General features: G+C 36.8%; 1 pseudogene; it reads left to right on the top strand.

Annotated features, from left to right (window-relative positions):
- Window positions 1–7,661: 7,661 nt before the first annotated feature.
- On the top strand, window positions 7,662–10,731 carry LOC147908879 (uncharacterized; annotated as a pseudogene).
- Window positions 10,732–14,552: the final 3,821 nt, after the last annotated feature.

Genomic DNA, 14,552 nt, shown 5'->3' with positions numbered 1-14,552 from the left:
ACAATAACCGTAAATGAAATAATTGTTTGTGTTGGACTAACAAAATACATTCGACCTATACAATTAAAATAATTACTTCTTTTAACCCAATATGATATATTTCTATCACTGATTTTTTTCTTTTTTAAAGGTATAATATTACGGAATTTCTATATATAAATATTTTCTTGCTTCATTATTGCGTAAATTTAATGTAAAATAATCTATTAACATTGTATATAATAACAATTAAGACTATATGGATTACCAAAAGTATACAAACCAAACATCCCCCTCAGACAGATTGTCAGCGCCATACACTCTCCGACATACAATTTATTTCTCTTCCTAGCACAAACACTACAACCTTTCACTAGAAAATCCGAATCACACATAACCAACTCATTAACGGACTTCATACAAAAGATTCAAAAAATCCGACTATGTTCCATAGACCTGCTTGTAAGTTTCGATGTTGAATCCCTTTTGGGACACAAGTCTCAATAAAAGACACATTAAACATAATAAAGGCCTCACATGAAGTTCCCTCCAATCTCATCCCGTTAATAGAGCACTGCTTAACAATCACTTACTTCCTCTATAACAACCAATTTTATGAACAAAAATTCAAGAGCGGCAATAGGCTTTCCTATTTCTCCTATAATTGCCAACATCTACATATGTCAAAGGACAACAGATCGAATTGACAGGATGTTAAACAAATACAATATCCGAACTATCTTCAAGTCACTCAAAAAGATAGAATAAATCTTAAGAAATCCTAAAGATCAAAGACTTCCATTCAGCTCCGCAGGAGTATACAAAATACCTTGTTCCTACGCACAAGTATACATTGGAGAATGGTCAACTTACAGATAAAAGAACACCAACGTGATGTCAGGCTAAATGTCACGCAATCAGCATTATCAGAACACAACATCGAAACAAGACATCAAATACTGTTTAACAAAATGACTACAATAGCTAACATTACATTATATTTTCCAAGAAAGTATAGAGAAGCTGTAGAGATACAAAAACACTCTAACAATCTAAATAGAGATAATGGCTACAATATAAATAAAATATGGAAAACCATTCTCCCGGTTATTGAAGACCAACCAATTCTCCCTCCCCCCCTCCTCGCTCACAATTCTCTTCTTTTTCCTCAACAAGTAGCGTAATATTAAAGAAACGATCCGGTCGAACAGCTCAGTATTAGGCTACTATTCGCCCTGATGAAGTGAATTGCAAGGTTCACGAAACGTTGGCATTCCAAGAATGGATCTGGACACGGAGGAAATCTGCGAAACACATAATCTTTATCTATTAACATTGTAATTTGATTTGAAAAGTTAATGCAGTTTTAATAGCTTCATTTTCGATGATTACATTTTGTTCATTAGATAAATATTACTGGTAAATGTATTACAGCGTGACTTTTATCTTATAATTTTTTATCAAATATACCCCAGCTAGTTTCTACAGGTCCAATATAACAAGCATATATAATCAATATAATCAATATAATCACTTATTTCATCATGATTAATGATTATCTTTTCTGTGAATTGAATTATTATTGCAGCAGCATCATAACCTTTATAAATATATTTAATGAATTTGATACTGAAAATTATTTCAATGTTAATGTGACAATTAAATATAATTGATAAGGTAAGATATTATAGTATGAAACAGCATGACGATTATATATTCATCGAGTCGTTTAAAAGTTTTACCGATGATAATATGGATAAGCATCTTCATCTAATTTGTTTGATCAAGAAAAGCTTTTGGATAATGTTTTGAACATCGTCCATCAACTAAACACCAGTCACCACAAGGTCCATGAATCATATGTTTCATGACTATATCATGTAAATTACTATTATTCTCACGTGGATCAGGAATATCGGCAGATATATATTTATCAATAATTTCTGGAGTTGTTATTTTAAAATTATGTTTTTTAAAGTAATTAACAAGGAATATGAAGCAGACCACGTTTTTGAAATTTTATAACATATACATATGCTTACTTCACCAAAAAATTTTTATTTAACAATTAAATCTATCAAATAATCTTTTTTAATATTAAAAACACGAATGCAAATATCAGGTCTATTAGAAGCTTGTTGACTATATAAAAGATTTTCTTCGATTTCATGCCATTTTCTATTACAATTCATTGATATAAAGAGATCTGGTTTACCAAATTTAACGACAATTGCCATTGCATCTTGATAATTCTGTAACACATTACGTAGTGATCCAATAAATAGAAGGAAGTATAACCATTTTTTCAATATGTTTCATTCAAGTTATTTGCCATATTTTGCATGTATTTATTAAATGATATATTAAATGATATAATGCTTGATATGTTTCAGGTCACGATTCTTTTTGATGAGTTTTACAATAATTTGTTCTATTTTTTTCAATTTTTACATAATTATCTACAAGCTATTGTTGATATAAATGTCCTGATAAAAAAAACATTAAACTCATTACGAATAGCCATGCGCATATTTAACGTATTGCTCTCTAGTTATTTATCTATTACTATTTAATTTTGTTAAATGACGGTACCATTCTTGAGAATCATATCGATAAAACAGTGGATATATCCATGGTTCAATATTAGGATCCATAATACTAACTTTAAAGTTTCGGTATTTTTATTACGTATTATAAGGTATGATTCTGGAATTTCTCCATCACCAGTAGTAGAAAATACAGCAACTTCATTTGTTCTTTGAGTATTATATCGATGTCGATCTATTCCTAGTCTTAAAGTAAATAATATTGGGAGTACAAATTAATTCGATCTGTTTTTTTGTGTTCAAAAATGCATTTATTTCAAAACAAAATGAATGAACAGATTAATTAAAGTATTGTCCATCGCTGGTTACTACTTTTTCCCATCTCTCAGGCAATTTTCGAATTCCATCTCGAAAAAATGACTCGTTTTTGGAGGCGATCCAATTTTGGAGCCAATTTTCGATTTTTGCGAAAGAAGTGAATCGGTGATTTGCCAAATCGTGCTGCATCCTTCGGAACAACCAGTAATCAGAAGGAGAAATGTCCGGAGAATACGACGGGTGTGGTAAAACATCCCATTTGAGCGTTTCCAAATATTTTTTTACGACTTTTGCGACATGAAGCCGAGCGTTGTCATGAAGAAAAATAACTTTATCATGTCTTTGTTCGTATTCCGGCCGTTTTTCTCGCAATGCACGGCTCAAACGAATCAATTGTAGCCGATACCGATCGCCCGGGCTTAGTGTAGTATTTTTTCTTCTTGGGGTTGTCGTAGAATATCCACTTCTCATCTCCAGTCACAATCCGATGCAAAAAATCTTTTCTTTGTTGTCTTTGAATCAGCTGTTCGCAAGTGAAAAATCGCCTTTCAATGTCTCTCGGTTTTAGTTCATAAGGCACTCAATTTCCTTGTTTCTGAATTATTCCCATGGCTCTCAATCGTGCAGAAACGGCTTGTTGAGTTACTCCCAATGATTCTCAATGATTCAAGCTCCTCTTGCGTTTGATCTTCTGATCTTCTTCGAGTAATGCCTCTAATTCTTTGTCTTCGAATTTTTTTGACTGTCCAGAGCGAGTCTTCAACGCTGAAATCTCCATCCTTGAAACGTCGAAATCATTCCCTATATGATTTATTAGTTGGAGCAGTGTCACTATAAACTTCGATGGGCTTCAGCTGCACTTTTCTTCCAATTAAAGCAGAAAATTAGAACCTCCCGCAAATGCTGCTTGGTTAACAGAAAATTCGACATTTCAAACACAGTAAAAATCAAGGTTTTTGTATGAAACTCAAAGCGATGTAAACTGAATATTATTAGCAGATGTCTAATCTCTCTGAAAACGCCAAAATCAGCTGTCACTATGAACCATTCACAACAGCCGGAGCCATCTTTTAGAAAACGGACCGAACTAATTTGTATTCCCAATAAATGTAAATCCAATAATGATTTATTAAATTCCATTTCTAATTGTTTTTAATTTTCTAATTCCTTACCCATCATTTGATACGATTGAGCAAATACATTAATTTTACGCATTATTTGTTCCAAATTTTGTATTATTTCAAAATCTAAGTTCTCATTTTGATTAAGACAATGATTTATTGCTTCATTTGAATTTACAATAAAAAATTGACTATAAGTTGGACTTTCATTTTGTGCGGCATATAATGCCATAATATAATTAATTTGATAATATATCTGTCCTGTTTTAAAGCAATATGGATCAGGTCATCTGTTTTGAAAATTAATTAAATTAGCTTTAAAAGAAGCCAATGAAAATGAACTATTGTAATTACGAATAAATGTAAAAAAGTTATTAGATTTTATATGATTGTCATTGAATAAGTTTTGAAAAAATTGTGAAAGTTCAGGTAATGGTTTGTAATATACTGCACCATGATTACAACACATGAAATGAATTGCCTTTAGTAGGTATACTAGAGAGATTCTAATCCTCTGAGGAGGGGCGCGGGGGGGTCCCGGCGCTATCGGTGTTTACTGATGTAATGATACATGCCGCCATGTTGTGACGTCACGTATCATTGGAAACCGCCACTCTACACCGTGCCGCCGCGGACCTCGCGACCACTCCAAAATGCGTTTCGGGCCACCGCCGCGTCCACCCCAAAATGTGTCGCGGACTGCCGTCGCGTATATCATATACTTATCATGTTTTCCTCGATGCATTGCTGTCTTCTTCTATCTCCATTTTTTTTTCTTTTCGCATCCAAAACCATTTGACATGTCACGACATGTTCTGATGATGATATCATTAATGCGATGTTGCCAAATAGTGTACATGTCATGTGACCAGATTTTTCCCGGATATTTGACATGATACGACATGTCACAACATGTTCGACCGATGACATCATCATCAATGTAATATGATACAAATATCACGCGACCAAGTAAATGGTATAAAATAAGAAGATAAGAATTTTAACCTCTGAATTGCGTGCGTTTATTTTCATACTTGTTATTCATTCTTTTGTATTACAATTGATACATATGGCATAGGATAGGTTTGACAAGAAATAAAGAAAGTACATATATAATGATATGAATAAAAAAAATTTTACGAAAAATTATCGTGAGATAATTTTTTTTTAATTAAAACTTGAAGTCTCTACTTTAAGACGCTATGTCGGATTTTAAGTTTAATGAATCCCTGTCACGTTACTTCCCATAAAATAAATTCATTATTGTTCTCAATTTGCATAAATTTAAATTATCTTTTAAACTTTTTTGAACTTAATTTTTTTGTGAGATGCGAGTATAAATAATGTATTTAAAATATAAATATACATACATACCTTATTCTTTAAAAATCTCTTTCTTTAGAACGTAATCTTTTTTTCAGTTAAAAATAGATTAAAAAACTAAATAACTTGATATTCGCCTGACAGCAAATAAGGAATACATACAGAAAAAAAAGAACGATTATTGTTAGCATTTCATATTACCAATATGTATTAGGTGTTGGAATTAATTCGTAGCGTTTTTTAATGAAAGAATGTTATTTATTTCACATGAGCATTAAAAAATACATTAATGAAAGTACTTCCCATCACTTGTAAAACGCTACGAATTAATTCCAACACCTAATACATCATTGCCCAGACAGTACAGAATATTCATGATAAATATTTATTACTATTTATTTTTTTTAATGTTATATAAATATTTTAGATAAACAATATTAAAGAAAACTACAACACTATATTTAGTTGATACAATAATTTTATTCAAACGTTTTATTTATATTTTATAATTAACGGAAAAGAACTTTTTGTATAATCCCGGGAGAAAATGTTATACATATATTATATATACATATATATATTAGGTGTTGGAATTAATTCGTAGCGTTTTACAAGTGATGGGAAGTACTTTCATTAATGTATTTTTTAATGCTCATGTGAAATAAATAACATTCTTTCATTAAAAAACGCTACGAATTAATTCCAACACCTAATATATATATATATATATATATATATATATATGTATAGACAAATTAATGATAAAAACTCTTTTACTTGTCCGAACTGTAAACAAATGCATAAACATAGTTTTAAAAAGAAAAAGTTAACAACAGGTATTCATTGTTTAAGATTGTGACGACCGTCCAAAAATTTATCTTTACTTTTTCGCTACCCCGCACTCCCATACAGAAAGCTGCGAACGACTTTCCGATAGCCGAGCTGCTTGAGGCAGCATTTTACGGTAACGGGACGACAGCAGGGAGACCAATTATTTCTTTCTATTCTTATTATTATTTTTTTTCTCTTCTCTCTCCTTTCTTTTTCGCATGATCCTTGTTGTGTGTGCGTAGACGTAAATGGTTATTTCCTATGCGAAACGTAAGATATAATTTTACTCATAATTCTTCGTTATAAAGACTTGCTAAATAACAAAATGTTGATGCAGTGATCTCTCCTCCACGCGCGTCAAGATAGCGGATCGCAGACCGGATGTTCTCACGCTTGCCCGAGCTGATAATTTTGACACACGATGCCTGAAGAATATTGCGTTAGCAGCTACAGCCGTTTCAAACCGCTAAAATACGATCTAAATTTTATTTCTATCGATTAATTAATGGTCGAATACAAGGCTAAGGGCACGAAATGTAAAATCATACTCAAACATAATACTATCTTTAACAACTAGCCGAATTAGGCGGTCGTCGCCAGCTATCTCACACGTCTACCTGCATAAAAGTAAAGAAATGCGTTAGATTTAGGATAGATATTTCTAGCGGAGCAAATAGGGCCTAGGATCCTAGGAAACATAATGATAATTAACTAAACAGGGAGCTAGTTAAGTATAACGATCCTACTCAGGTAACACAGAATGTTAATGACGATTTTCGTAAATATTATTTCTTATAAACGCAAAATAAAAGAGGAATTCAAAGTGAGTCATTATACATTTCTATGCTCGAATCTAAGAAAATACTTCATGACCATTGTGTGCTTCTAGCAGCTTCTGTAGAACGCGCATTCCGCGCGTCCTCTCCTTACTCTCACTGTCTCATGCCAAACTACCCTCTTCTACTCTCAAGCCCCTTATGATGTAAACTGCCTTATGCTTCACGCGCCCGTAAATTAATAGATGGTAGTAGTCCCGTAGCATTTGAAAGGTCGCAGTAATTGCGAACTTAAGATACTTCCTCTTTTTTTCTCTCTCCGTTTTCGGCAAAGAGCGTTTATTACCTATTATTCAATGCAACTGTCTCCCTAGCCATCACAGTCAAAGCCATTGCAACCAGTTATTACGACAACTAAGAGACCTAAAACCGGTGAGCAGGAAATACTGTGTTCTGAGGAAATATCGCTGAGCGAAAGATTGGTAGCTATTACAATTAAGATCGACGAATGCGTGTTAATGTGAGTATTAACCTTCGATTCCGTCGACTATGTTCGAGACCATCCGTTTTGTATTCATATTCCAATTATTATTTTGACACATAAGGTAATGTAACTTCTCATTGAATAAATTTTACTTGATCGGAAATAAAAAGAATTTGCAAACAATCCTAAGAAATATAATCAATCTATAACTAAACTGAAAAAAAGGAGATTTATTACTTAAAAACTTACACCTTCAAATTTTACACTTTCTTTCTGTCCGTATTTTCTGTCAGTATCATCGTGAAGCCTAGCGTTTTTTTCTTCTTTTTATTATTGTAAACTTCTAGTGATTACCATTGTTTTATATTACGCATTCTTTATGTAATTGATTTTTATATACCGAGGAAGACCCAAAAAAAACTTGATCAAAACGTTCTTTTTTCTTCCCTTCCCCCCTTTTTTTCTTTGTTTTTTTTATCTCACGTTATGATGGTGCGCTTGTTTCCATTTACGTTATCATCTCTTCATGTCATTAGATCTTTTATTTATTATTTTGGGCTAGCGTCATTTTGGCAAAAACTCTGTCATGATATACTGCGGTAATCTTCTAATAATTTCCGAGGACGCCCACCTGTTTTACTGCTCGGACAGGTAGCGTCCTCTCATTATAAATTCCCGCTCCGAATAGGACATGAGATTGTTAAAAATAGTTTGCCGAATTTACAATCCAAATTTCAAGCGCAAGGCAAAAATTCTCAGACTTACTCACGTATCAAACTTCTTGACTAATGTTTATTGATACCATGACATTGTTCAATGTATGCATAATATTCGAGAGCGAGTCAAAGCGAGAATGACAACGAGAAAAATTTGAGCGAAAAGGCGTTTGAATTATAATTCGACTTACGCGAATTCTTGATCACGAACGCGGCGGTTTCTGACGGCGGAGCGTCTCACAGGCAATTGTACTTTTTTCAGAGTGTTAACTTTAATCGGAAAAAGAAATGATTGCAGATCGATTCAGCCTTTTATTCCTTTCGTAGAACAAAGGCTTTCTTTTTTAATCGCCTATGAGATTCTAGAAAATTATAAAACTCGAGGTGACCCCCATGATTTGGGTCATGATTAGCAATTCTCGGCTGCGACGGCCAAGCGGTACATTATTGGCATGTGCCCGCCAAATCAGGAATACTAATTGGGGTGTCGATATGTTACGCGTTTCGCGTCACGCGAGCGCGCGTGCGCTGTGACTAATCTGACTTCGATTGCCGTTTTGGCGGTTGGGATTTGTATGTGCGATATGCGGGTTGATTACATTTCTTGCCTTTATTGACGAGATAATTGTCAAGTTTATGTTTTTTTGGAAGTTTCTAGAAATGTTTGAAAGTTTTCTAAAAGCTTCCACTCCACCTGTCGTACGTACACCGAATCTACAAAACCTGATTTTTGAGATGCATCTCGAACACATAACAACAATAAATCGCCTATAATACAAGAGGCGTAGAATTCACAGTCATACCTCATATGCTTACTAAAAGACAATGTATCTACGTAATATGATCGATTTGATCCCAATCTAAGCCGAGACATTTAAACTAATGTGTTTCTTGTAAATTGTGGCTCTTATATTCCAACTTTTAATTTTAAGTCGTTATCTAGTTCTGAATGATTTCCATCATTGAGTAGTCAACTACATACAACAGACAGGGAGAACAGTCTTTTTATATGTTTTTTATAGATGCTTTATATGTGATCTCTGTTCAACTATTTTAAAATTTTTGACAAATTATATTTATAATCCGCTTTTGCGATTCACATTTGAAGCTCACATAGGCAATTCCTTACTCTATATTATTGTTAATTTTAAGTGGAAGGTAAGACTTAATACCTGTGAAATCAATACAAGGAATATCTCAATTACTTGGCAGTATCCCCTCCACTAAAAATTCCCGCCTGGACGTAACAATGTAAAAAGAAAATTTTTGGTGACAGCGGTGGAATAGCTAACTGTAGAAATTTAATCATTGTTATTCCACTAAATTATTTTCGAGCGTTTTCTGTCTTCCCCCACTATTCGCATTAATAAATTCTATCAATTAATTATTCTCGTACGCAGGTACCATTTCTTCGTTACATCGCCGCTATAATTTTTGAAGCACCCCAGTTTAGCTTTATGAAAAGCGAGTATGCGAGTATCATATAACGCACGATTACTCCAAGATTTATCTTAACAAATTATTTACAAAAAGGCGCGACAGAATGAACCGAGATCCTCTGCCTAGCCGCTGGGAGACTCGAACCAAGAGCGACCTCGACGCGGCTACCGTGTACGGCGAAAACAAGTCGACAAATCTTGTCTCTCACGACTGCCAGGAAAATACAGGAGCTGACACGAAAATCTAAAGTTTTAGAACGAATAGTGCAAGAATATGTAATGCGTCTTAACTTAGGCACAAGCATCAATCCGTTAAAAAAATCATCCAGTAATCTTTCAGGACGGAACCCTGATCCGTCGTCTTTTGCCGGGCCGAAGTAGCACACTCTCCCTAATATCACCTGACGCTTCGATGTATCCAAAAGCTCACATTCGTGATGCCCTTGAGCTAGTTCCGAAGTGCGACGGTCACAATGTTCCAGTATGGCAATTCGCTAGCGTGTGCGCGACTCCATCCCGTACGTCGACGAAGCGCATTTAGTAAATTTAATGAGAAATAAACTCATCGATCATACGTACTTAGCCGTAAAGGACGAAGTACCTTACACAGAAATTTTTAGACTCGCTCAAGAAAACCTTTGAAACAGGGAGGAGCTCCAACTATTATCGTGGACAATTAAGTATATATCAACTACAAAAAACCAAAAGAATATATATTAAATTACATCGGTAGAGTAAAGGACTTGAGATGGGCAATTATCGAGGGCGATCAGACCGTATTTAGGAGACGCCTCGTAATAGACGAAATCGGTCTAGATTCTTTCACCCTAGAGTCGTTTTATGAAGGTCTCCCTAAAGAATTCAGAACTAAATTTAGAGCCGAGGAGTACACCAGGTTGACTGGTTTCGACAAAGCGATCGCCATAAATAAACGACTAGAGAGAAACGAGTCCCGCACACGAATTGCAAGGAACGCGCACGCGAGTGATTGTCCGCGTCTGTTCCCCCATCTCCATTCTTCAAAGGAACGCTCGTTCGAACTAACCGTATAATCAACGATCCCGACAGCCTCAGAAGACATATCCCGTAAAAACCCCGTTTGTAGCTATTGCCAAAACTTTGGGCATTTATTCGCGGAATACCGTAAGAGAATGTACCACGTGAATAATCTCCATAGCTATAACAGCAACCACGCAGCCGATTCCAGAAATCGCAACAACCTCAACTAGCAGTAATGGAAGCGCTAATGACGAACATTATGATAATTACGGGCGACAATCATCGGGAAATTCCAGCGGAGCCCTGCCATCAGGAGCAAATCTGGGCCTTGGAACACCTCATCCCGCTTTCCCAATAGAAGTCAACTCCCATCCTGTTTCGTCCTCAAAGCCGCATCCGGCGACATCCCTATCGTCGAATTAAATTCGTCTTCATTTGTGGAACCGATCACTTTTATGCTCGATACGGGAACGTAATCTAACGCAACCTAAATTAAAGCCGGCTCAGTAAATCCTAGATTAAAGATCAACTATGCTGAAAAGTTGCAACTCACCGGCATCACCATCAACGTAGTTGAAACACTTGGCTTCATTAAGGCTCGAATCCTTCGCGTACCAGTTATCTTTCATATAGTTCCCAATGATTTCCCGATAACATCACAGGGAATTTTCAGTAGTTCGTTCTTCGTTACAAATAACGCGCAAATTAATTATGGAACCAACTGTGTGATTTGGCGCAGTAGAACGTTCCCCTTTAAAAAATGCGAAAGTATCGTGTGTTACGCACAAATACGGGGTTCATGATAAGTATATCCAAAACAAAATGGGTTATCTACTCCGACTCTATTCACGTGACGGAATCTTCATAGGAGACTCCCTTATAACGTGCACAATAAGGCCTATGTTCGGATCGCAAATACTCTAGACGAAGCTGTGGAGATATTAATACCTACCACAATAATTGCAAGAAGTAGCTAGCATTGCAAACAAACCTGAAAATTTATCGAATAATTTTTCACCTAATACGGATGAACTCGCAACACCGCAGACTGATCATCCTTTCGAAGAATCACTCAGCAACGAAGAGATGACCTTCTATCACGTCAACAAGCCCCAAGGGAAATTCAGCAGAAGCATTAATCTTATACGCGCCGACAGATGCTTGCGAGGAAGAGGCAGACGAAATCGAAACAAACGATAATATAGACAAGGGTCCCCCAGAAGCCAGGGCAAAAGATTTCGAAGAATCCGGCGACTGGACTCACGCAGCTTCTCGTAGCGTCAATCCAGAATTCGCATTCAGAGAATTCCCACGGAATCCCGATGGGTAATTACCAGAGGATCCCGCCTTCGCTCTCAAGATTAAAAAAAACGTCCGAGTCTGTGGAAATCTCGCTGTCGATAAAGAAGATGAATACGAGTATCCATACGGATCTGCTGAGAGAGCTCTAGTGTCAAACCTTCATTGGTACCTAAAGCGCCAACGACTGAACCTAAAAACTGTTTGAAAGTGGCTAAGGTAATAAGCCTCTTACGCTTAGAACATCTGAATGCCGAAGAAAGCGAAAACATAACGAATCTGATAAAAAGGCATCATGATCGATTTCAACTACCTACTGAATACCCTGGGAAGACCACGCACAGAATCATAACGACTGACGACGCCTATACGCACAAAATACTATCGATTCCGACCAATACACAGTAGGAGATAAATCAACAGGTTGCAAAGTTGGTAAAAGAAGAAATTGCTACCTCCTCCTACAACTCTCCAATCTGGATCGTCCCCAAGAAAATGGATGCACTCAGTAATAAGTGTTGGTGGATGGTGATCAACTACCAAAGTCTGAGCGAAAAAATGATAGGCGATGCCTATCCTCTGCTGAACATCAGTGACATTCTCGACCAGTTAGGCGGAGCGAAGTACTTCTAGGTCCTGGACCTCGTGAGTTCCATCAAATACCAATGGACCCCGCAGACGCCCCCAAGACCCCCATGGCCTTTTCTACGCCGCATGGGCACTTCCAATTCGAGAGAATGGAGCCCTTGGGGCTCAAGAGCGCTACCTTCCAGCCAGTCTCATGGATCAGACGTTAACCGGACTCTAAGGTATAGAGCTCTTTGTCTATATGAATGATATCGTACTCTACGCCAGTTCCCTTCGAGAATACGATATCAAGATAGAAAAAGTGAACGATTGAAGAAGGCAACTTCAAGCTACAGCCCGATAAGTATGAGTTTCTCCGGCACGAAGTAGTTTATCTTGGGCACATCATCAGTGAAGATGGGGTCAAGCCAGATCCTATGAAGATTTCCATACGAGATTTTCCACAACCGAAGAATCTACAAAACGTTTGCCAATTTCTTGGGCTATTACCGCCCCTTTATACCTTAATTCTCTAGAACAGCAAAGCCACTGTCGCAACTTACCAAGAAGAACGCGTCCTTCTACTGGAACAACAATGCGCATTCAAGCTGTTGAAGAAGGCTCTCTGCAGCAGAAACCTATCCTGCAATATCCGAACTTCTCGTTGCCATTCATACTGACGACAGACGCCTTAAGTTTCGCGATAGGCGGCGTTTTGAGCCAGAAACACGTAGACCAAGACCAGTCGCTTTTTCGCATCCTAAACAGTGCCGAAAATGGCTACTCTACTATAGAGCTGCTTGCCATCATTAATTGTATCAATCATTTTCGACCCTATCTCTACGAACGGAAATTCACGCTCGTAACAGATTATCAATCTCTCATTTGGATGCATAAGGTGAAGGACCCGACATCTCGATTGATGCGCTGGCGCCTGAAGCTGGAAGAATATGACTACGAAATCCCCTACAAGAGCGGCAGTGCGAACAAAAACGCCCTTTCATGAATCCCCCTCAGCGATCCACATCCTCGAAGAAAATAACAATTACTGAAATCTTGAATGTTACTACGAGAGAACCGGAAGGGAATGTGGGGAGCACATATCTACGTGAAAGCATTTCCGTGTTATTTCCCATTCATGTTGTTATTTCCAAAAAGAGATGGCTCGATTCTAACGATCATCGCTAATGGATGGGACCACGAAGACCCAGTGAATGCGAATTCCGGGCCGCTTGCAGTACGCGATCAGCAGCACCGGTCGACGGCCTGGCGCAACACAAACATGAATCCGTGTCCGTGTGACTTAGTTAGTTAGAAGTGTGCCGATATACCGCTCTGTTCTTTTTGTACTACGTTCATATTGCTTGCCTTGTCGGCGCGCTGAGAACGAGAGAAAATCTTACTGTTTCACTCAAGCAAGCGTCGAGCGACCGAAATGTGCTTTCTCGGCCTTTCGGCTCTCGGCGTCAGGCGTGTATCAAAAAGCATGGAGGCATAGGAACGTTCTAGGTAACATAAGTTTTAATAAATTGTAATAATCATATACCCCTCCCATAAATCCAGAATATTACAAATCGTGTCAAAACGCGATAGTTGACGAGATTAATTGTTTATGATTTTCCATTCGTGTTATATACCGCGATCATTCGATCCACAAGAAATTGACGTGGTCGAGCGCGTAAAATGCGAGATCGCAGAGAAATAAGTACTATAATTAGTAATAAACATATATTGGGTGTGGGAAAAAGTTCGTGGTTTTTTAATAAAATTCAAGTGTTTTTCTTAGAGTATTAAAATCAATTTATTTAAACCAAATATGCTCCATTATTTTCAATAATATTTTGCCATTTTTGGGGCAGAGCCATAATCCCATCGCGATAGAACTTATGTGGTTTCTGATCGAAAAACTGCTTCAAGTGATTTTTACAGATCTCTTTTGAAGCCAGTTTTACACCATTAAGAGAGTTCTGCAGAGACCTAAACAAATGATAGTTTGAGAGTGCTATGTCAAGACTATACTAGAATGCATTAAGACTTCCCAGCCAAGCTCTCGCAATTTTTGTTGAGTTATCAATGATGTGTGTGATCGAGCGTTGTCGTAATGGAAGACGATACTCCTCCTATTGATTAATTCTGGCCACTTCCTCTCAATTG

This window comes from Acromyrmex echinatior, chromosome 8 (assembly GCF_024713525.1).
Source record: "Acromyrmex echinatior isolate Ae372 chromosome 8, ASM2471352v2, whole genome shotgun sequence".
NCBI lineage: Eukaryota > Metazoa > Arthropoda > Insecta > Hymenoptera > Formicidae > Acromyrmex > Acromyrmex echinatior.
Note: the sequence above shows the minus strand (reverse complement) of the source record. Positions and strands in the feature narration are given on the sequence as shown.